Source organism: Epargyreus clarus, unplaced genomic scaffold (genome assembly GCF_041222505.1).
Source record: "Epargyreus clarus isolate Ecla_fem2 unplaced genomic scaffold, WU_Ecla_fem_2.2 ptg000015l, whole genome shotgun sequence".
Taxonomy (NCBI): Eukaryota; Metazoa; Arthropoda; class Insecta; order Lepidoptera; family Hesperiidae; genus Epargyreus; species Epargyreus clarus.
The window spans coordinates 7,116,465-7,141,064 of NW_027332223.1; the positions used below are offsets into that span (position 1 = coordinate 7,116,465).

The window sequence follows — 24,600 nt, forward strand, 5'->3', positions numbered from 1 at the left end:
ACGCAAACAGCGGGCCCTCGAGGACGCGGCAAATATCGTTCGAGTGCCACTCGCTCACGATATCGCCGCGCGCTGGGCCCTTATTCGAACTGTACTTACATCGCTTTTACAATATTTTCAACTTTACCCTCTTTTGACGCAGAACAATTTGACAAAGATTTGCAAGAACTTGATATTCAATAGCTTAAAGATTTTCACCTGTCCTTGGAGAAAATGGTAGGGAAAGCAATCGTGTACAATAAGAACTTGACAGTGTTACCTACAACAACAACAACAACAACAACAAATACTCTTTATTTGTACACCACAATACAAGAAATACATAAGAAAATATTAGAGACGGTATACAAGAAGGCGGTCTTATCGCTAATGAGCGATTTCTTCCAGACAACCTTTGGACGGAGTTAAAGATATATGAGACATGTAGAAGGTAGGGTGTACACAAAAGCAGAAAGTATATAATTAAACTACAGATATATCTTATGTAAATGGTATTGCATAGGTATAATAGGTACACTAAAAGGAAATACGTGTTGGAGAAGAAGGATGAAAAGAGGAGGAAATTCAAATCAAAGCAAGTAATGAGCCTTGACTTGATTCTTGAAAACATGTAAGGAACTAGATAGTCGGATAGATTTAGGGAGTGAATTCCAGAGACGGACAGCAACAACAGTAAAGGATTTATGGTAGAAGGAGGAAGAGTGCATAGGAGTGCTGAGGACAAGGTTTTTTGTAGAACGTAGAGAGCGGTCATGGGCTAAGTGGAGGTAGTTGAAACGACATTTAAGATAAGGAGGAGTACTTGGATCAAATAGCACACGATAAAGTAGTGAAAGGACATGGGCATTCCGACGAAAGCGAATGGGGAGCCACTTGAGTTTAGTGCGGTATTCTGAAATGTGGTCATATTTTCGTAGGCCAAATATGAACCGTATACACAAATTTTGAAGGCGCTCAAGTTTATTAAGTTGCTCTTCAGTAAGGTCAACGTAGCACACGTCGGCATAGTCAAGAATCGGGAGAAGCAAGGAGTGAGCAAGCATAACTTTAGTTGGAACTGGTAATAGATTTTTTAATCTCCGTAGTGAACCTACCGCAGCAAACAGTTTCCTGCTTACCTCTGCAATCTGTGGCGCCCAGGACAAATGCTGATCAATACGCAGGCCAAGGTTTTTCACCTGACTGGTGAAGGGTATCGGCACATTGTCCAAGGTGAGTGATGGTAGGTCGGACCAATTAATTTTGACTACCAGCCTTGAACTTCCTACAATTATAGACTGAGATTTACCTACAGAGTCAAAAGAGACTAATTTAATTTAGTTGTATACAAAACCCAATGTACTAAAACTTTATTACAGCTACACAATTCTAGTACACGTATATGTATACACCCGCTGATATGAATGGCGTTTATCTCCTTAACATTAATTAAATCGAGATTATCCTAGAAGTAAGGCTGTAATTACCTTTTCATTTGATTAAGTTATTATAGGAGTACTTAGCCCGATGATAGTTAACGGATTTAGCCATTTAGATGGCATTGATTAAACCTAATTACCTAGTAACTATTGTCAAATTCATAGCAATAGATGATTTAGTGTAAGATAAATAGAGAGGAAATGGTGATTTAAATAGTATTGTAACATAAAAGTTAGTGTCATAGTTTATATTTAGTAAACTAAAAGTAAATAAATTTCATATAAACGAATTCCGTAATTTCGTTGTGGGTTTTAATAAAACTGTAATTAATTCAAACGGCAAATGAATAATTATAATTGAAAAATATTACTTACACATAATATTATGAAACAAAATAACTTCAGTTAAATATTAATCGTATTTGTAGTGGACTAGTTCACAATTAGTCAAAAATAAATGATTTTCCATTTACAAAGCGGTCTCGGGTAATTTGTGGCGTACGTAAAGCTGGCTCGTTAAAATTGGTTGTTGTATATGGGCTTGGCGCTGTCTGATAAGCCTTTCGTTGTTAATTAAGCTATGAATATAATTTCGCACTGTTCTTTAAGATTTAGGTTTTGTGTATTATCATTCTTATGAAGTTCTAACTTAGTTCGCGTTAACTTGACTAATCAATGTACAAAGACTTTGTAGCAGTTTGAATTATAATGAAACTATGTAAAAACTTCGACATCAATTTGATTACAAATGCATAACGATAGAGATGTTTCATATATGCTTGTGTGGGTGTTGCTTATGTAATATATCAAACTAAACCATAAAAAGATATAAGTGTGACGGTTTTCTTAATCGAATTGGCGTTAAATCCTGCAGATTCTATCACAGCTTATCTCATGTCTTAGGGGCTTCTAACACTACGCATTAATAAGGTTATATGAAAAGAAAAGGAAAGTGACTCCTCGGAGGTTTGAGCACGAGGAAATAAGATTCTCACTTTACACATCAAACATATTTAACCGACTTCCTTTAAGAATATTTTATAATTATAATAATATAAATTGGCTTACTTTGAATATAGTAAAATAACATATTTGTTTGCTTGTTACAAGGTTGTTACTCATTTTTTAATTAACAATGAATATTACGCGCCTTCAGTTTTCTCTAATCAACTTAACTATAGCTTAATAGAGATGAATTGTTATCCTGTGATGTTTGTACAAAAGTACGTGTGAGGCAAATTGCCTCACAACTTACTCGTGTAAAAAGTTCACGACATACATACATAAGTAATACATAAAGCAATTTGTTTTAGGTACACTTAAAATAATAGCTATTTAGTCAGGCATTTTCGAAGTATGATTAAACATACACGCATTCCGTAAAAGACTTTTAACATGAATCAGCGAAGTCAAATAGGGCTTTGTAAATTTTTTACTGAATCACGACAGCCTCGCACGCTTTTCTAAGAATAAGGACACACTATGCACTGAGGTCGAGGGTTAGAGTCAACCTCCCCGCAGCCTGACTCAGCTCCTTGTGGCTTCCTTTCTTTGCTCGCTAAAAAAGAAAATAATACACAATTCCAGTGTAAGAAAGCCGACCAAAGTTTACAAAAGTTACAAAGGTTTGTTACATAAATGTAACATTTTTGTTAATTAATGTAAATTTACGAGTATATTACAAATTACGATTGTTTTTTGTAGCAAATTGTAAATCACGAAATAGCTTAGACGCTCAAACGAGCAACTATTATATTATATTGATGATAAAACAGCTTGGGGCTGCTCAATAACAAAAGTATTAGCTAATTAAGAAAATGTCAAAGTGTAGCGTATCTTGCCGAACAAACTTCTTTTTTTAGATAAATGTAAAGCAACATACTGGAGCTAATGCTTTATTCATTATATGTAAAAATGATGGCATTTAAAAAAAAGGGAAAAAGAGAATAATTATTATTAAAAAAAAGACAAACCCACTGAGTTTCTTATCGGCTCTTCTCAGCAGAGGTCGCGTTCCGATCCGGTAGTAGTTTAAGAAAATATTGTAACTGACAATTTGTAAGTGCCGCCGTTGGCCTATACAAAATAAATATATTTCATTTCATTAAAATTATAGGTTCAAAAATATTCTCCTGTAAAAATGTAACGCAATACATAGAGGTCAGTTGCGTATATTATTTAAGGCGAGGGTAACTTCACTGTGTTCCTTTTTATAGGCACTTTATTGTCTGGAATATTCACCAAGAGAAAGTAATACGAGGGCAGTAAAAAGGAAACCAATAAATATTGTTTTTTGTCATCGGCCGAAACACCTGCTGTATAATGAGGTTTTAGTTGTTTTAGGTCCAAGGTAATATTGCCGGATGATAAGAAATATTGTATTCAATAAAAATATTGAAGAACTGTTGATCGTTTCTAATGCTAAGTGGAGTATTAAATATCAAATTAATATCTCGCAATAAATTCTGTTTTCAATAAAACTGGATACTAAATCAATGTTGTCAATCATGTTATCATCAAATAAGTAAAATACGTACCCACCTATAAAAAGTACAAAAGTACGAGCATAATAGAACAGTCTGATCTACAAGTCTAAGTTAAAGATATTTCACACGATTCTCGGTCTTTACTTGATTTTATGTTTTCATTTTAAATGCATCATGCAAGGTGCATATAAAATATTAAAATTTTAAGGTAGTTTTATGGCCGTATTGTTAAATTGCACAAATTTTAACGAACATGATACGAAAATATCTTGTCTACATGTAATGTAACACTTTAGATAATATAAAGTCATATCTATTTTCTCGAATATCAAGTGTTGTTGTTTTTGTATTATCAGGAAATGATAGTATAGGGAGAAATATTTTCCACACACATAGCTGATGTCTGAGACAATTATAGTGTTATGCGCACTATTTGTTAAATACAAGTAGGAATGCCTCATGTAAGATCTACAACATAAGCTCAGAATCCGAGCGCTCTAGGAGTCTACTGCTTTAATTTAAAAATTGGTATAGTCGTAGTGTCAACTAATTTTAATTTCCCTATATCAAAATAAATAATAAGCTACATGCAACAAATATTTTTATTATCAATATAATTAGTAATAATCATTGTGTGTGAAGTCCATGCATTTTAACTAGTAAGTCTTTAGATGAGCCTTAAGACAACGCTACCTAGAGTCCCTACACTCCACCTTGTTACTCCTCACGCCTCAGGCTACGCAAGATACAAAGACTCATGAAGTTTGCTGTCTTCTAAATAAATACAACAATGTCTTTATTTTTCTTTGAATTTATTTCAAAAGAAGAATAAAATGATTCTATTGGTGTCTTTGATTTGATGTAATAATAGTTAATCCCTAATAGAGGAAATTGTTTTGTGTGCCTTGGTAAACATTCTACAATTCCTCAATATTTTTGTGTACTAAAATCACTCTAATCCAACCTTTATTATCATGATAACAAAGACGTCAAACTGTTAAGTCCTGTGAATATTGTGTCGAAAGCGAAAAATATTTAGGTGGTGATTGTTACAATATTTTGTGATATGACTTAGTATTTTGGCTTACAAGCACTCAAGCTTTAGTAGCTAGTGAAAAGCGATATATGGTTGTTTAAGTACTTCTAGTCTGAACTGATCAATCCTTGAATAGGTGATCGCTTTACGGCGCTTTCAGTGCACTCGGGAGTAATCACTTAAGACGTTTCAATTTTACACTCCTTTTTATGTCTGCACATGCTATCTATACAGGAACCGAGATACAAAATATGTTTAAGGCCCGGTTGCGAGAATCGTGTCCGTCAATGGGACATATATGGGTTACTGTTATATAAGTTTTATTTGGGAGTAAAATTTCAGCACAGTATGGCAACATCTGGTCGAACCAGATGTTAGATCTCGAGAATTCCGATCGCATATACGTGACGCCGAAAGAGTACTGAATCGAATATTTGAAATTTATTTAAGCGGCTATTTCTGCGCTGTTTGTCACGAAATGTTGAAACATTTGTGTAGAAAGCAAGTATCAAAAATACGTGCATTACTTATTTTATATTCGTTAATGCATCCCGTCTAACAACTTATTGCCAATTTCCCCGTTTTCTTTGCAACGTGTGGTGTAGAAATTGCCATAATTGATCAATAGGCGAGTGCTTGATTATTAGGAAATTGTCGTTAGTGTAATAAATAAAGTAAAATAAATTATTATTACTTTTGATAAGAAACACCAAGTAATTGTTATATTCTGTTCGGTGTTGCAAATAGTATTAAAAGTTCCTTAATGAACATTACTTTAACGATTGTCTGTCGGAAATCCTACAACATCAACCTTTTGTTAATTAACTTGAGGAAAACCTACAACTCGTTCATTGATCATTAATTAGGTACAGTACATGGCTTAGCTTAGTAGTCTTAAATAATATGTCTTAACATTCGTCTTGTCGGATATCTGTTGTGAGGAGTTTTAAGACTATCTAATGATGTATTTAAAATAATATATTTATATATATTATGGATATCTACATATATGCCTATTAAGGATCGGTATTTGACAGTGTCTTCATAGTAAATATTGTCAAATGTACATATTTGTTACGAAAAATTTGATAAAGGATTGATGTTAATGAAGTTTCTTTGACTTTGAATTTTAAATGAATATTTAAGCATTTCTATTTCTGTTGTATCGTTAGTATATAGGTCCAGGTAGTATGTAGGCCATTTGTACTAATATGTGTAGATATTATAACGTATTTTATTTTATTCGGAACTTTCTAACTTCGTCCGAATGAGATGAAGTTGAGATGAGATAGTTTATGTACACTTAACAAAATGAGAAAGTATTATTTTATGACAAATTTCATATTTTGATACCTCCTTCACCTCATTCACCTTTATTTTGATTTAATCCTCAATGATTATTGCTAAATCGTTTACTCGTATCTGTTGAACGGTTACGACATATTCGTGTATTATCCATTACGACAGGAACATTTTAATATTTTACAAACAATTTTAAAGATGGATTATATTCTCAGAGATGGAAGCAACCATGTATATTCTATTTTCTTTCTTACCATTCAGTCTTTATAGTTGTTTCGCCAGTGGGGGTGTTGTTATCGGGGTCTGACTGAGCATGCAATAAATTTGTATTGCTTTTCTACATGTAGGAAACTCGCTCTCTACGCCTGTACGCGAATAGTTATGGCCTACCTACTTGAAGGTATGTTGTTCTTATCTAGTTTCACGGATTCTAGGGTAAAGCCAGTTGTCCTTTAGTCAACGCCTCAGCGAATGGTTTACTTCGAAAGCAAAACAACGAATTAACTTACTCGGTGTAGTTCATGGTTTAATCTCATATAATTTATTACGAGTTGAAAAATTACAAACGTTAAATATAGAAGATGTCTGTTTCATTTACCGTCTGGAGTCTCTGGCTTGTGTCAGGGACTGATAACTTTTTATTGTAATATTTATATTTAATCATGATAAATAACTCAAAAAATGATTATTTTTTACTATGCTATAAAATAATATTGTATAAATAAGAATTAATTTAAAGCTGAGACCTGGGTAGTACGAGAATACGAAGTATTTTTCTAATCTACGACATAAAACTTTTTTTTTTATTATATCGCTTGAAGATATGAGTTTTTCCAACAGTTGTTGTGAAATTAATAAGAATAAGAAACTTTGTGAGCTATTAAATTACGTGTAATTTGAACTTCTTCCCTACATTTCTCATCCGTACAAATACTTTTCAAGAACCGAGAAAAAGTCTGATTACGAATACAGTTGAAAATGCGCAAGATATACTCTGAGAACGTTCCATTTTCCAATTTGTCTTTGTTTACAAGTGGCTGTGTTATTTTTGCATTTCAACAGATGTTAAAATAATACTAAGTAACAGTTAAGTATATTTAAGTTTGAAAAGCTAAAGATTGCATAAGTGTTTTCAAGTTATTCTGAAGCTTTCACCGTCGTCTTAACTTTACTGCAGAGGATATCTGAAAAATCAAGGGGCACAGAAGAGAAGGCATGTCTTAAGTGTGAGCGTCGCGACGAATGCGTGTGTGGGCCGTAGCGCCCCCTGCGGGAGTGTCAGTGGTTGGGGCGGGGTGTATCGATCCCCGGCGGGCGCGTGCGCCGCGGCGGCGGAGCGGGCGGCGTCGAGCCTCGCCATCGGAGCCAGTGTCACCCGCGCAGTCCCCAGCTGGCCGCCAGGCGAGCGACTGCCGACGAACTTGGCGCTCGCGTCACTCACCGCGCGACACCGCAACGTTTGACATTTCAGACGCAGCGCGCGGCAACACTAGAACAACCTCAAACCGTCTCCCTACCAGGAATTGCCCTAGTGTTATCGCTTTGCTCCTATTGGATATTTCAGTTCGAGGACATTTTTGAAAAACTTTTTCCGAATTTTGAGTTAGCGTAGTGGGTACCTGATTCTAGAAATTTGAACTTTATTTTTCTCGAGTACGATTGACGAAACTGTGTGTAAAATATTTATTTGTTGGAAATCGTACTTTCGTAGTGTTGTAAACATACCGAAACAAGTTTGTGTGCATAATTACCTTCTTAAGTGATCGTGCCAGTGACTGAAAAAAAGACATCCGGAGCGTAGCTTACGAGTTCACGGCTCGTTAACTCGGCGGAGGAGAAAAACCGAAAAGGAGGTCTTCGGTAGCGTCCGCTCATCGGAGTGATAAAATTTATGACTAACGGTAAGGAGCCTGTAGTGATAAGGGTCAGGCGCGTTATCGCGGGCGCGCGGGCGGCGTATATCATACGCAGTCGAAGGCGATGTTAATTACTGCGGCCGTTCTCCCCTAGGGATCTTCTCTACATAAGTGACTCTTATCAGATGACACTCGAATATCATAATGGTAATACTAAATGATATATTATTTCAGTAGTTCTTTTCTTTTTCTTCGTAATGAAAATAGAAAATATTTAGTATCTGCATAACACTTAGATATTTATTGACTTAGCATAGGTCGTTACGGGGAGAAATAAATAAATATTATACAGTAATTACAGGTAAATGGTTACTAGATTATCTGTTACTGATGATTTGATTTCGACATACAGATAAAGGCAGATATGCGGGCTGTTATTAGTAGGTACCTATCTAACGTAGACACAATATGCAGAATCCGATACGCCTACGAGTAATCTACGGAGGTTAAATCTACAAATCACCTCCGCAGTATATGCATCACGTCAGAAAGCAATTGAAATTTGATTGCTTTTGCTATGTGTTTTTAATATACGAGTATATGATATTACTCGTACGTTACGCCAACGGTAAATCATGAAGTTGTACAACTTGGCAACATGCTAAATAGCCCGGCGAATGGCTGCGGAGCATAATAAAATAAGAGGTGGGTATTCAACCCGCTTGATTGTAGGGTTTTGTGGAGCTTTCCTCGTTTAAATCTCTTCATGTATCTTTATTTTCAGGCAGGAAATTTGGAATGAAAATTTCTTTCTTACATTAAAAATTTCTTTGATACATTGCTCCAATTTTGGCAAGCGGTTGCAAAAGTGATAAGGCCGAATAGAAATTCCGAGATGGCGTACTCACTGAAATAAAAAAAATGCCCGCGCGGGCTTCCCGGAGCGCCGCTGGTTCAGATTGTGTGAAAATTTACGAGCGTGTAGTAGCGTATGTCTTGCTGAAATATCAGTAATTTTGGAACCGGGTGTCGGGTGAGGAGTGTCTAAGGGTCTTAGGACTTGGATGTACTCCCACTGACCTTTTCCTAATGGCTCTTAATCCCTTGAATTTGATACCTTATCGAGAGTAACGTCCATTAATCTGAGTTGGCTGAAGGTTACATAAATAATAATGCCATAATAAACGATGAAAATAGCCTTTTCGTGTTTAAAAAACTCTTTTAATGTGAAAACACCTTAAAGTGTTAATAAGTTAGCAATAAAAATACTAATCAATAAAATTACAACATTTCAAAGTCATCAACTTGTTTCTTTGGGGTATCTATTAAAATCTAATGTATGACTAATATCACCCAAAGAAACAGACAAGCAGGAAATATAGATATCTGTAAATATACATAAATGGAATTTAGAGATACTTTTAGTAAGCATAATAATATAATTTTCAAAGTACTTAAAGATCAAATTTATTTTTATGTATATATTGTAGATTGTAGTTTAATAAAAAAGTAATTTTATCTATTTCTAATTACTTATTTTTAACTGGAATTGAAATCGTTATTATTCCTGATTGGCGATCGCCACAATGGCCCAGAAAATATAATAGTATACACAATATCTTTTCGAACCATTCTTTTGCCAGTATAATGGGGTGGGTGTTATTGTCATTCCCGTTCGAGCCTGAGACAATACACCCGTTTTTACAATGTTTTCCTTTACCACTATACAACAGAGGATGTCATGGATAAAAGTAGAGAAAACTGAGCCAAAATATATATTATTATTTTTTTTAAATCTTTGCCTTTGATTTTGTTATTTGTATGACACATAATTGCTTGATTCGTAATGTTACTTGTACTTCGCTTTATGTATATGCTATTATTTAATGGTATATTAAAAGTAAGTTATTTAAATAAGAAGGTAAAACTAATAAGGTGAAGTTAGGAATACTTATAAGTAAGTATAGGGTTCCATCTACATCACGCCAGGAATGAATGTACACTATTGCTTTCTAGCATCACCAACACGCCTATTTCTAGGAGAGCCACAATAACCACAGCGTGTGGGACCACAGCTTGTACCCATTCTGAAAGACCTAGCCCATAGCACAACATAACGGATCAGTTACAGTTGAGTAAGTCTGAAGCTTATAACAGAGTAATTTCCCTCTGTTATAAAGCTCAGGTAGGATACAGCTAATAAACCTCAACTAGTAAACCTCATTTAGGGATACGATTAGTAAGACTAGTAGTTTTCCTATGATAAAAAAACAAAAGAAAGCTCAGGTTAAAAAAAATGAAACGTCAAGTCTAGTCGTTTAGTGAAGATACAGTGATTTCGGTTCTTTCTAGCCGACTACGGAGAGTAATATTTTCCCAACTTACGTATGAAGTATATAAGGAGTATGTATGTTTCTTTGACATGCCCTGTAGCCCAATGACTGCTAATAAATATTATAATATATAAATATTAGCAGTCATTGTTTTCTGTTCTTATGATAATTCTCACTTCCAATAAGTTGAAAAATGTCATAGTTCCATGTTTGATTAATTGTGTGCATCAATTCGCTATATTGTCTTATAGCTTGTGAATATGCTAATTTAACAATGTATTTTAAAATGGCAGGTCAATTTAATTTATTTATACCCAACTTATATCCAAAAGCTTTGTAAAAACGCAAATTTGTTGTTATTCATTTATTCGCATATTTTGCGACAAAAGGTTTGACGACCTGTGAAGACTCTTAGTAATCGAGTTTACAAGTAGGTATAGTTGTTTCATGTTTCCAATCGAAGCAAATGAGGCCTACGCTATTTAGTACTATTGGAATAAATAATAATAAGAATGGTTTATTGCCTCAAGAAGTTACACAAGTAAAGTAAACAATTAATTTGGAATATTATATATCTTATTGAGAGCAAATGGAAACGTCTCAGCTAATGCAGACCCAGGACCTAAATCCAGAACTGCGCTGATTTTCAGCCGCCCCGATTTCCCTGAGATGTGCGGGAATTGATGATCAAGGCTCCCGAATGCTGCCACTATACATTTTACATTGACTTTTAATTGATTAAATAGTATGAGAACAAAGAAAAGGTACACAATAATAAAAGTGTCCTCATCGTTTAAAAATGAACGGAAACTGTATCTATATACTTAAAAGACCGTAGCAAGTTCGAACAATAGAAGCTGTCGTAGAGATAATATATCCCATTACTTTTTACAACTTTGGCAAATAAAAGATCGGTACCCAGGGGAACCTAAGTTTTCATCAGTTGTTGCGTCTGAGTATCAAGCGGTACCTACAACGTTATTCATTTTTATCTGCCAACGCTATCCAGAACGTGTCTACAAAATAAATCGCCCCATGACGCGGTAAGTTCAATTTCGTGTGAAAATTAGGGTCATATTTCTTATATCTTTTCTTAGGGCTTGCTTAGATTCGTATCACGTTACCAAACCCAACGGAGAAGCGATCGCACGCTGTTTACTTTGGCTTAGATATATGAAAAGGAAAGGGGACTATACCGTAGATGTATGAAACTTTAATGATTGGAGCATAGATGAGTAAAAATACTTCGCCGCCTTGAAATTGAATGAAGCCACATAAGGCTGATTTGTCATCAGGCTGAAATAAAAAACATATTTACAGAAAATTTACGAATAAATAACGAACACTGCATAATTTACATAATGAATAAGTATTTCAAATATTTTAGGGACATTTTAGCACGTAGACGTGGCAAACTATTTCAATTCTCAAAACTGGTTACATTTTCTTGTTGGGAGTGAGTAATTTTTACTAATCTATGGATTGGAGGTACTCTTTGTGTGAAACATCTAATGTGGCAACTCCGATCGGCCATTGGCGTGGCGACTCTATATGAATATATACTTTTACATAAAGAATATTGTATACTTCAAAGTAACACAATTTTTAGGTCTAAATGTCCTATGTTATATTTATTTTCTTTCTTAAAAATCCTTTTTCAAAGTCATTGGTAGTTTCGATGTCTCATTGGCAGATTCTAGGCGTCTTGTGGCTGTTCATTTGGTTTTTAAGGTAAAAAGAACCTAGATAATTTTATTGTGCTAAATAATGTATGCTAAATAATTGTGCTAAAAATAGTCCTACGGTACTAAACCTAATTGTTGGTTATTAAAAAATAACATACGTTTGTTCGTTTTGCTTTGTAGATTTTGTTACATTTATTACCAATTTAATGGTTTGTATTTTTAAAGAAAAAAATATTCGGTAACTGTTACTGAAACCACATATTATGAGTATGTTGTTTCAGAATTTATGGACATCGCTTACATCTTAGGTATTCTTTTTTTTTATAATATAAGAGTAGCAGACGAGCATGCAGTCCATGGTAAGTGGCTACTGCCGCCCATGGACATTTGTAATAAACCCCAGATAGGATTAGATATTCCTACCTGAGATCGGCCACAGATGCGCCGCTACCCCTGAGGACTAAGCTGGAATGCCTCAGAAAAGTCTTTCTCCCTTACCACACCCTTCAAACCGGAACACAGCAGCACCTAACACTGCAGTTATTAGGTAGAAATAGGTGTGGCGGTGGTGCCGCCGGAGTCGAACCACAAAGGGTTCTACCACCTTCATTTTACGAGTAAGTGCACGATCACGTGGAAAGCACTATATTTTTTCACACGTAGCCTACTTAAATACATACTCGTAATTGCTATAATGGCATTTAACGCAAGTTTTGTTGGATAGCATTAGAGCTGCAGTATACGAACATAAATTTGCTCATTTCTATCTATTTAACATTTTTTGACAAAATTTTGTCAGGTATATTTTCAATCTGTTGTAATATGATATTAATATATGATATATGATGATAATATCTTCCAATATCGTTCCCAACTTACATGGACCACTATTTGTCATGAGTCTTTTCAATTCCACCTCTGTTTTTTGAGTAGGTACTCTATTCTTTCAAAAATGTGAGCTTCACTTAATATGATTGCTCATTCGTTAATTTCTTTATTATTCAACTCATAAAATGCTTTACCGTACCTGAGACGTATATTTTGATAGTTTTATTATATTTATAGATTTATATTTGAAATATAATTATATTACAATAAAATATAAAGGTGGTAGAACCCTTTGTGGTTCGACTCCGGCGGCACTACCGCCACACCTATTTCTACCTAATAACAGCAGTGTTAAGCGCTGCTGTGTTCCGGTTTGAAGGGTGTGGTAAGGGAGATAGACTTTTCCGAGGCGTTCCAGCTTAGTCCTCAGGGGTAGCGGCGCACCTGTGGCCGACCTCAGGTAGGAATATCTAATCCTATCTGGGGTTGATTACAGATGTCCATGGGCGGCAGTAGCCACTTACCATCAGATGGACTGCATGCTCGTCTGCTACTCTTATATTATAAAAAAAAATATATATATACGTATTTAAGTGTTAAGGTTAACAATATTTATTGTAATGTATCCTTACTGTTGCTCATTGGATTTACCTATTACAATTAATAGTATAAAGTTCGACCTTTTTATTTATTTCATTGCAGGGTTTAACAATAACACGGTAACAAATAAATCGCTTACATTTTTTATATTGCAGCAATTATAACTCAATTTTACTTGTATAATAAACACTGCTAATTCACACTGCGGTCGTGTGAGTTTATTTTTCAAAAACCGATGGCGGCTGGCTAAAACACGTAGTTAATTGAAATTTCAGGAAAACGAGTAATTGGATAGGTAAAGGGTTACCGTATAATATACTTCGTGAGCGCTGAGAATCTCCCAATTAGATTAATTGATTTATGTTGAAATTTAAATGTGTAGTTAATTTTATTGAAAAATTTATATTGTATTATACATAAAATACAATCATAACTTTAAAATACGTACAGCTCCAGTCAGAAGGCATTATGGTGAATAAATGAAGCTATACGACTATATGAAATGTAGAATATTATTTAATAATTGTAGGAAAGATTATTTATTTTTTTCAATAATTTTATCAGACTGAGGGACCTGTGCTTTGTAGTGGGATAGTAATGGGTTGACGACATGCCTACATACAACATTTCCTACTATTATAAGATGTAGATAGTCTCAATAATAAGTAATACCCGTATTTCTGAGTAAAAAGAAGCTTCCAAGTAATTATGGTTTATCTGTATTCGGAGCGACTGAACTCGCATTGAATTATATCTCATGGGGCCTCGCCCGTTATTTTATTCAGTCCGTGAAGCGAACTGTAAGAAGGTGTTAAAGAGTGAATTGGCAGAACGAACAGATGAATGGAATATGCGAATAGGTCGGCGCGTTTGCTTCATTCGATCGCCAATCGCGACTGAATAATGAATGGCCCGGGACCGATTACATTCAGCGTTTTGCCAACAAAACCTTAGAAATGTATGTTAGGGTACAGGTTCCGAATTAGATTCTACATTGTGCTCTTTCTGCAAATTTCCATTCACGATTTATTCTTGTAGAAGAAATAGTATTTCTTGTTTTATACTGTGTTTATTTCCGTATATTTGTAAAAATCTGCTATTACTATCTATTTATAAAATGTGTATGTTACCTTTTCTTTTATAGAGCAGAAAAGGCGTCCCTGTGTATCGTCGTTATTTGTGATCTTCACATTGATCATGTCTTTATATATATATATATATATATATTTCTTATGTGCGTGTGTATGTAACTGAACTCCTCCTAAAAGACTGGACTGATTTTGATGAAATTTGTTGTGTGTGTTCAAGGGGACTTGAGAATGGTTTACATTCACAATTTAGTCCGTGGGAAAAGATTTTTTTAATTAATTTTTATTCGTAAGTAGTTGTTAATTTTGGAATGTTTCACATTGGATTGCGGGCGAAGCCGCGGGCACCACTAGAGTATCATATATATTATTGTAAATATACTTTATAAATATAGAAGATGATTCTTTTATAATGACATGTATGCTATATATTAGTAATTGTTACATTTTAGTGGCGATACAGCTATGTGCTTTATTACCCTGGGTTAGCCACAAAACAGGAAAAAACTTCCTCCTTTGGTGTTAGAGGCAATTTTAAACTGACGTATCAATATTTAAACTATGTAATAGTAGATAATGTCGATTATAATGGATAACTAAATAAAAATTACAAAATATATAACAAAATAACCAATACACCCCAGACACTTGAGTCAATATATGAAGTTGTAATTTTGTGCCTAGTTAACCAAAACCTTAGCAAATTACAGTAAAAAAGGTCGGTATATTTTGCGAAGAAGTTGCTTTTCATAAGTATATAACAATAGCAATCATGAACCCTTCATACTGTATGAATCTTTATTTTATGAGTTCCATTACTCTAAAAGCATACCTGTTTGTTGCTCAAGATAACAATTTTTTGTCCACCCTTCTCAAATATAGTTGAGATGCCGTTTTGTATTGAATAAAATATGAGTAATTTTGAGCGTAAAAAACTTTTGGAGTTTTCCTCAGTACGTGGCGAATATTATGTAACCATTCATTCTGGTCACGCGCCTCTGCGCTGTTTATTCACATTCGCTTTGGCGTACACAAATAATGGGGTAACTCCTTGAATTCACCTCACCAGACCAGCGTATGACTTTACGTATTGCTTTAGGGAGAAATCAAATTTCGATTCTGATTGTTACGCGTTTACAATATTGCTTACGTTCAACATTATAAACGTAATGGAAGCATTAACGTTTTCAATTAAGGTGTATTTTATACGCGCACATAATTTAAGTACACATAACTGGTAGAAATCTTTGTAATTGCTTACTAGCTTTTTTAAATGAAGGTGTGTTCTGGTTTGAAAAGGATGACAAGGCAGGGTTATTTATAGGACGCAACTTAGTCTTCAGGACTAGCAAAGTATCTGTGACTAACCAACTTCCTAAATTAGTTACAACTCCAGTTCTACGGTGAACAACATAGGTTATTCTAAATTCAGGAATTTTTGAAGTCTTTCAAATTTTATGAAAAAAGTATTTTTCTGAATTTCAGGAGCACTGTTGAAAGATCTATAAATTTCATAAAATGGGACCACCTGTAGATCTAGCCTTGCACAATAGCGTGTAAATCATCTCAATCAGTCGAGGCATCGCCGTACACAAAAGAAAATTATATACACGCGACAAATTGACTCTACCCTTTGAATTTGGGGAGTCGGTTAAAATAGAAATTGCCAAGATTCTGTATTTGTCACAGTTTATCAAAAGTGCGTAAGAAATGACGTGTGCTAGTATAATATATGGTTGCTCGCTATACTTTGCAAGAAATATGTATGTATTTTCAATCTTTCAACTTCTTAGAACTTTCAACTTCTACGCGTGAAGGTATGCTTGTAGTAAAAGTTCAGAATTTTACACAGCATTTTGTAGGCGATGATCTGAATACCACAAATGGTCTCTATAAAGATAAGAATTTTGTGACTTCATTTCGCCAGTCTTAGGGACGTATTTACGACCGTATTTCATGACTTTGTTCGCATTATGCTGGCCCTTGGTGAGATAAACTGATAAAGGAAAAGTCGCAGACTAGAAAAAAGGCATCAATGAAGCTTCGTGGATAATTGCAACGAAGCATAACTAGCACTTGTGTGAGTGTGATGTGACGTGTGTGATCTGACGTGATGTGTGATGTTAATGTTATGTAAGATTTTTTTTATATAATGTAGGAGTAGCAGACGGGCATGCAGTCCACCTGATGGTAAGTGGCTACTGCTGGCCATGGACATCTGTAGTCAACCCCAGATAGGATTAGATATTCCTACCTGGGGTCGGCCACAGATGCGCCGCTACTCCTGAGGACTAAGCTGGAACGCCTCGGAAAAGTCTCCCTTACCACACCCTTCAAATCAGAACACAGCAGCGTTTAACACTGCTGTTATAAGGCAGAAATAGGTGTGGCGGTGGTGCCGCCAGAGTCGAACCACAAAGGGTTCTACCAACCTTATGTGTACAGTGGTGTATAGTGTCTTTGTTATGTGGTATGAAAATGTATTGTGAGCGCTAATTCTTTTGATTTTTTAAAGATCGAAGTAGCAAACGAGCACCCAGCCCACCATGCGGCAGTGATCATAAGTTATGGGCATTAGGGGCTACATGAATCTGATAACAGATTAGTTGCCATTCCTGAGGTCTAAGGTAAGAAACATAAGAACTGCCTCACGCTAGAAATAGTCGTGGCTGTGTAAACCAACCCATACTATAGTAGTTAGTAGTAACCATATCGTAAAAGTATTTGCCAAGTACTGAAAAGTATTTTGAGGTGGCTATAAATTCTACAATTTATGTATGGGCTTTAATTTTGTTGAACTTCTCGTAAACCTGGCAATGAAACAACTCACGTCGTTGTTTTTGTCGCATTCGTAGGCTTTGGAAGCACTTACAGGGAAAAAGAGCGTAGCTCCTGGGTTTTTCTTACATTCTCGAGTACCTTTTCTTTGCAAAAGTTTTCAACACGTTTTATAAGCGGTAGGTACTTAGCACAATTTCTGTGCTATGTAGGCTGAAGTATCTATTGGAATAAGAAGCAACTAAAATTGCAAACGTTGTTAAAAATAAAAGAGTACCGAGTGAGTAGTAGTAAGAGAAGGTGGTTGCACCATTTGTGGTTCGACTCCGGCGGCACCACCGCCACACCTATTTCTACCTAATAACAGCAGTGTTAGTCGCTGCTGTGTTCCGGTTTGAAGGGTGTGGTAAGGGAGACAGACTTTTCCGAGGCGTTCCAGTTTAGTCCTCAGGGGTAGCGGCGCATCTGTGGCCGACCTCAGGTAGGAATATCTAATCCTATCTGGGGTTGATTACTCGTCTGCTACTTCTATATTATAAAAATAAAAAAAAAAGTAAGGTAAGTGAAATCAATGTTAAAACGTTAATATATTATCTTCTCTACGACGCCATGTAACATAAGATAAAACCTACACCACGCCATTCATTATACCCACGTAAGATTTGGAAAAAAATTCAATGATCCGTATTTATATCAGTAAACTTAACAATCCATAAAAATATATGGATATCAAATCAATTTGACTGTGAATATTAAAGAAATGTCACCGCGGAATGCCTTTAACGTGAGCGGAGGCATTTTTGTAATACGATGAAAAGATGTTAGTGCGGCAATAGCGTACGCTGATGTAAATAATATTGCGAGGAATTCGCTTGGCAGCCAGAGTGGTATGTGTCCGTAGAAATTGCGGTAATCTTAGAGTGGATCACATCTGTATCCTATAATCTTATTTGATATATCTAAATATATATAACTCAAAGTTGACTGACTAACGTAGTGATCTATCAACGCACAACCCAAACCACTGGACGGATCGGGCCGAAATTTGGCAAGCAGGTAGATATTATGACGTAGGCTACGAAAGGATTTTGATCAATTCTATCCCCAAAGGGATAAAATAGGGGATGAAAATATTACTTCGTAACGCGAGCGAAGCCGCGGGCAAAAGCTCGTCAAAAATATGAGGATAAGAGATCACATCGACGTTATTGAAAATGGCTGATTTTTAATTTTGTTGCATTTTGGTTTTCGTACCCAAAGGGTAAAAACGGAACCCTATTACTGAGACTCCGCTGTCTGTCCAACTGCTCGTTTGTGACAGGGCTCTATCATAATAGATACGAGTAGATGATAGATACAGGTGTCCATGGGCGACACTTGCCACTTAAGATCTGGTGGACTGCATGTTTGATTATTTAAAAAAACTTAAATTTAATTCAATTATGTTTCAATCCATTGCAATTGGCCTATAGATACAAGGCAGAATCGTGGGAGAACAATTTGTTAATTGAGACACAACTTTTTTTGCAGTTCACGTGTCACTTCTATTTTATTTTTAGTCCCATTACAATATTTTGTTCTATAATGAAAGTTCAATTTAAATAAGTGTCCGCTTAAAGAACGACGGGAATGGCGAAGGAGCGACGTAAAAATTATAAATAATGGCGTCATTCACAGGATCACATTATTTCCAATCTAGTAACCATGACAGCGTTTCCAAAGAAGCGGTAAGGAGCAAAATAAATATTTTACTTCCTTTTGACTTTGCTCCTCGTTACGTTCGCGATAAGTTCCGTAACTTGTAACTTGTTCATAAACTTATGAAAAAGTATTTGTATTTTTGATTTCAACACACTCAACTAATGCTGAACTTTCTTTGACCGTCATTTTTACGACAAAGTATTCAAGGGGAAAGTTTTATGAATTATGAAATTTTCAACCCAGTATAGTCCGCGTAAAACTGCTAGTCTGCTCTGAATATAGAAATGAATCGCATCCATGGCAACATCAGAGCACGGAGCTTCAGAGAACGGACTAGCAGTTTGGCGCGGACTATACTGTCCCGCAGTTAGGCGGGTTGGTCGAATTCAGATATATACTTAAGAAATTTTTTGAAGATATTCCAGACATCTAGGTTTTCTTGCGATGTTTTCTTTCATTGATGAAGCATGTTTTAAATAATTATTACATTTTCAATCTGAACATATCGTCGAAAAACTGAAATGTGTGTCTGGGACTTAAACTCCGGACCTTTGGCGTGACAGGCCACTTGGCTTACTGCATGTTTTATGAAAAGAGAACGTTATGCTTTCCGGAAAACGATAATTGTTTCAAATGAAATGCAGGTAGACACCGTGGACTGTTGTTTTGCTCTTAATAAAATTATGAGGGACAAAACGAGCTCGGTTTCGTTACGGTTCACTAAAAAGGGACTGGTCTAATTGCTTTGAATAATGTAATTATACCCACGTATTCATGGCTTAAATAACTCAAACAAAACTAACCACAGCTAAAGGGTTTGGGTTTTGTTTTTTGCTCGTTTATAGTTAGGTACTTACGTGTATGTCATGGCCGTAAATTTATGTATGTGAAACATTTGTACTTATCTTAAATTGATTTAGATTACGTTTATGAGATAACATCACGCATTATCATTTCGTTCATATATTTTTTTATAAACATACATTTATTTTTACATTATTGGGTATTTAATAGGGTTCTGCTGGGTTGCTTATAAATTATTATTTTTATTTATTAAATATAAAGTTATTTTTTTCGACTTTGGAATCAACACAATTAATTTTAATTGCACTTTGTATATTCACTTATTATTTACAACTTAAGATAAAATTTCAAAAAATATTATATTACTAAGGGACGCGTCAGGAAATTATTTACAATCCAATTTTTTGTAAGCTGGGAACCTTAACTTTTCTAGTGTAATTTATAATTTCTAAATAAATGAACAAAATAACAATTAAACACAATTTTACAACAAAAGTGGCAGAGTAACATTTTGTACAACGATCGGAAAATAACCCTCCAGTAAACGATCTACAGTGCCCATTTATTTATACTTATCTATACGCCCATTTTTTGTCGTCCTCGTTTGACAATATTTTAATACTAACTTGATATTTCTTAAGGTTTTAAATTTGCAATTCCAAATGCATTAAAATTCTATGATATTTTGGAACAGTCAATGCAATGGAGAATAATTGATAGCTCTCTATTCATTGGAACGAATGCAGCCGTTTGAGCTTTGTGTGATTCAAGAAACAAAGAGAAATGAAATAACGATCTACGTTCTGAATTTGAATGATGCGAGACTAGCGAACAAATACAGTTACGCAGAGAAGTGTAAATTTTAAGCATTTGTCTTAACTTAAGCCGGTTTGAGCTGGATACTAAGATATTAGCGTTAGAATACTAATAAAAGACAATTATGCTTGCATACCCATATGTTAAAATACATATGTTTTATATGCATTAATATTAGTACCTCTATTCATTGGAACGAATGCAGTCGTTTGAGTTTTGTGTGATTCAAGAAACAAAGAAATGAAATAACGATCTACGTTCTGAATTTGAATGACGCGAGACTAGCGAACAAATACAGTTACGCAGAGAAGTGTACATTTTAGGCATTTGTCTTAACTTAAGCCGGTTTGAGCTGGATACTAAGATATTAGCGTTAGAATACATACTAACAAAAGACATAATTATGCGTACGAGACCATATGTTAAATTTTATATATCATATGCAACAAAATTAGTAAGTCTATTTATTGGAACGAATGCAGCCGTTTGAGCTTTGTGTGATTCAAGAAACAAAGAGAAATGAAATAACGATTTACGTTCTGAATTTGAATGACGCGAGAATAGCGAACAAATACAGTTACGCAGAGAAGTGTAAATTTTAGGCATTTGTCTTAACTTAAGCCGGTTTGAGCTGGATACTATGATATAAGCAGTAGAATACTAACAAAAGACATAATTACGCGTATTTGACAATATGTTAAAATACATTTTTATGTAAGTTGTACAAAAGTTGTAAATGATCATACGACCCCTCTGGTATTAAGTAAGCCCTCCTTTCACAGACACCTATTACCAAATACGAATTGGACACGTGTCTTACCTGACGTTACTCATACATGAGTTATACTTGCTGCTGATGCTACATTTTTCAAAATGAATTTAGTGTGCCAAATAAGTACTTGTTGCCTAATTACACTCTGATACTGTTCCTACAAATATGTATAACAAATATGCGTGGAAGCAGTTGGCGTGCTCAAACCTGGAAAAGATATCTTCAGACACGCAGACAATAATAATGAGGAGAGTTGAGATTATTTATAATTTTAAAGTATACTGTTTTAATAAGTTGCTTTAATAATTTCCCAATAACAGCCGTTTTATGATGATACATATATCAGAAGATAAGTGCGTTTCCTTTTACACGCATGTGCGTCCGCGTGCATCATCTTGTAACATTGTTCAGGGGTAGCAACTCATCTGTGGCCAACCTTAGATAGGACTCTAGTTATCTGGAGTTGATTAAAATGATCATGGGCGGAGGTTGTCACTTACACCAGGTGTTACTGCATGCTCCTTTGCTATTTCTCTGTATATTAAATAAAAAAGTGAAATCATTATTAATTCGAATATTTATCCAATCGCTAATGGTAGGGAAGGCGTTATGACGTCAAGAGAATCCGAGTCCGTGGTGCAAGTGACAGGTGCAACAATGGCGTCGCCAAACTGTCGCCAAACAATTAAGTTTTTGTAAGTTTTCTCCGAAGCCATTCCTTTTACGGTTTCGGCGGGTAACTTTAGACGACGTTTATGCGTTTAAGTAACATTTGTTCAAGTAATGCTTGAGGATTTTCAATCGAAAGAAAAATCGAATGTTTATATCACTTTGTAAGATATTTGAATAAAAGTTTTTTTTAATTGCTTTAGGAAAGAAACGCTAAATTCCATGATAAATTTATTTTTAATCATTAACAATGTAACAAAACTATTTATCAACTAATAAATTAACACTAATTGATATTTATTTCACTCGAAAAAATGCAATTTAAGTATAGCCAAGTATTTTAAAATCGTTACTATGCTGCAGTTTCCTACTTCATAGTACTTGATTTACGTTGAGCAAAGTTAGGCATGGTTCGTTTCGTTCCGTTATTTCATGTCGATAGAACTACGATCATTTATATTACCCATCAAAAAGTTATCGCACCGTATACTGGCCGAAAATAGACGTCAATGTGAACACTCTAATATTAGCGGATATAATCAACGGGGCAACGTGCAACAGGTGTGACAATGTAGGCTATATTATGAATTATAGTAGCAGTAAGGTTCCGGCAGACATTCGACTTTCACCATCGACAATCAACGATTTAGCTGCTTCTCAGATGGTAGGTGCACTGAAAAATTGCTACACACCGCACACTCTAGACGCAATTGCTTTTGGATGCTCGAAATGGCAATTGAACGCAAAAAAAAACTATGCAGAATTTATGCCAAAACGTGCGTTTTCGGAACCGCGGCCGAATAGAGCAAATAGTCAGAACCTAATGCAATTTCGATGCAATGCTAAAACGCGAATCGCCGATGCTAAAGGTGCTAAATCACGTCTGCTAGGGCCGTAAGGTGTGACTTCGGTGTTGCTAATTGATTCTTGAACTTTACTTTGCTTGTTAACCTCGGCGCATCGTTAATAGTCAGCCCGCTCTGCTTTGTAACTTTGTGTACGCTTTTACTGATAAATATTAACAGACTTACGAATAGAGTTTGTTTAGAAACTATCCAGTGATTAGTGAATGAATACACGTATAATAAAGACTATCTCGGGTTTTCAATTGCTCTGAAATATTCTGTATGAAAACCTATAGGTACTACGGTGGTAAAATCCTTTGTGGTACAACTTGTGTGGAACTATCATTACACTTATTTCTGCTTTGTAACAGTAGTCTTAAGACACGAACTAACGGCAATTTTACGTTTCTGCTATAATCGTAGGACATAAATAGGCAATAGGCAGAAATACTGGTAAGGCCGCCAAGATGCAGCCATAAGCAAAAACAAAGTGAGAAATTTAACTTTTAACAAAGTTGTGCACAATCTCCGAGTTGTGTATCTGCATATGAGTCATAAATATGTAGTGTCTGAAACAGCAGTCACCTTTCACCCAATTACTATATTAGTTCTGTAGCACTACCATGAGTTTACAAAAGTATTACTCGCTAGCGACTGCGTAAAATAAATGTATGAAAAATTGTACAGCGCCTCTGGTGGTTACTCGTAGAACTAAAATCTGTAGTGGCGTAACTCGATACGTAAAAAACCTATCGAAATCAAATCGCTAGCGAATGTCATTATTATCTATTGCCATACAAATTCGGTCCCATGAGTCATTAATTTGACAGACGTTGTCAAGAAATACCGTAACCATAGATATATCAGTAGGACTACCATGAGTTTACAAAAGTATTACTCGCTAGCGACTGCGTAAAATAAATGTGTGAAAAATTGTACAGCGCCTCTGGTGGTTACTCGTAGAACTAAAATCCGTAGTGACGTAACTCGATACGTAAAAAACCTATCGAAATCAAATCGCTAGCGAATGTCATTATGATCTATTGCCATACAAATTCGGTCCCATGAGTCATTAATTTGACAGACGTTGTCAAGAAATACCGTAACGATAGTAGTTATGTTATTCACTAGCAAAATGACAATAGTTTTCTATTTACCATTTCTATAGTGGCGTTTCTATGCCAACTCATGGTAATGCTACAGTAGGATAATATATCTATGACCGTAACGATAGTATAGTCTGATCATAGATATATTATCCTACTGATGTCTGATTCATAATTAGGTGTCCAAAAAAACGACCATTTGACACATATTTTCTTGATAGGTCAACACCTTTGTTTACAATTTGGACACCTAATTATGAATCGGACTATAATTATGTTATTCACTAGCAAAATGACAATAGTTTTCTATTTACAATTTCTATAGTGGCGTTTCTATGCCAACTCATGGTAGTGCTACTGAATAGCGAGGCAAACTCGCGAGTAAACTTATGCAAAACAGGTGCAACTAAAACAATATTCAAATGTGTATTTACTATGTATTTGAGTTTAATTATCTTTAGGTATATAAATACGAGT

The 24,600-nt window shown here is 35.1% G+C and overlaps 1 protein-coding gene across 1 annotated transcript in view; it reads left to right on the top strand.

Annotated features, from left to right (window-relative positions):
- The first annotated feature begins 7,633 nt into the window (after positions 1-7,633).
- LOC140748133 (neuroligin-1) overlaps positions 7,634-24,600 on the top strand; it is an 80,998-nt gene continuing 64,031 nt past the window's right edge. The window contains exon 1 of the mRNA XM_073080868.1: positions 7,634-8,143. The gene's annotated coding sequence lies outside the window, so the exon portion shown is untranslated. The remainder of the gene's footprint in view (positions 8,144-24,600) is intronic.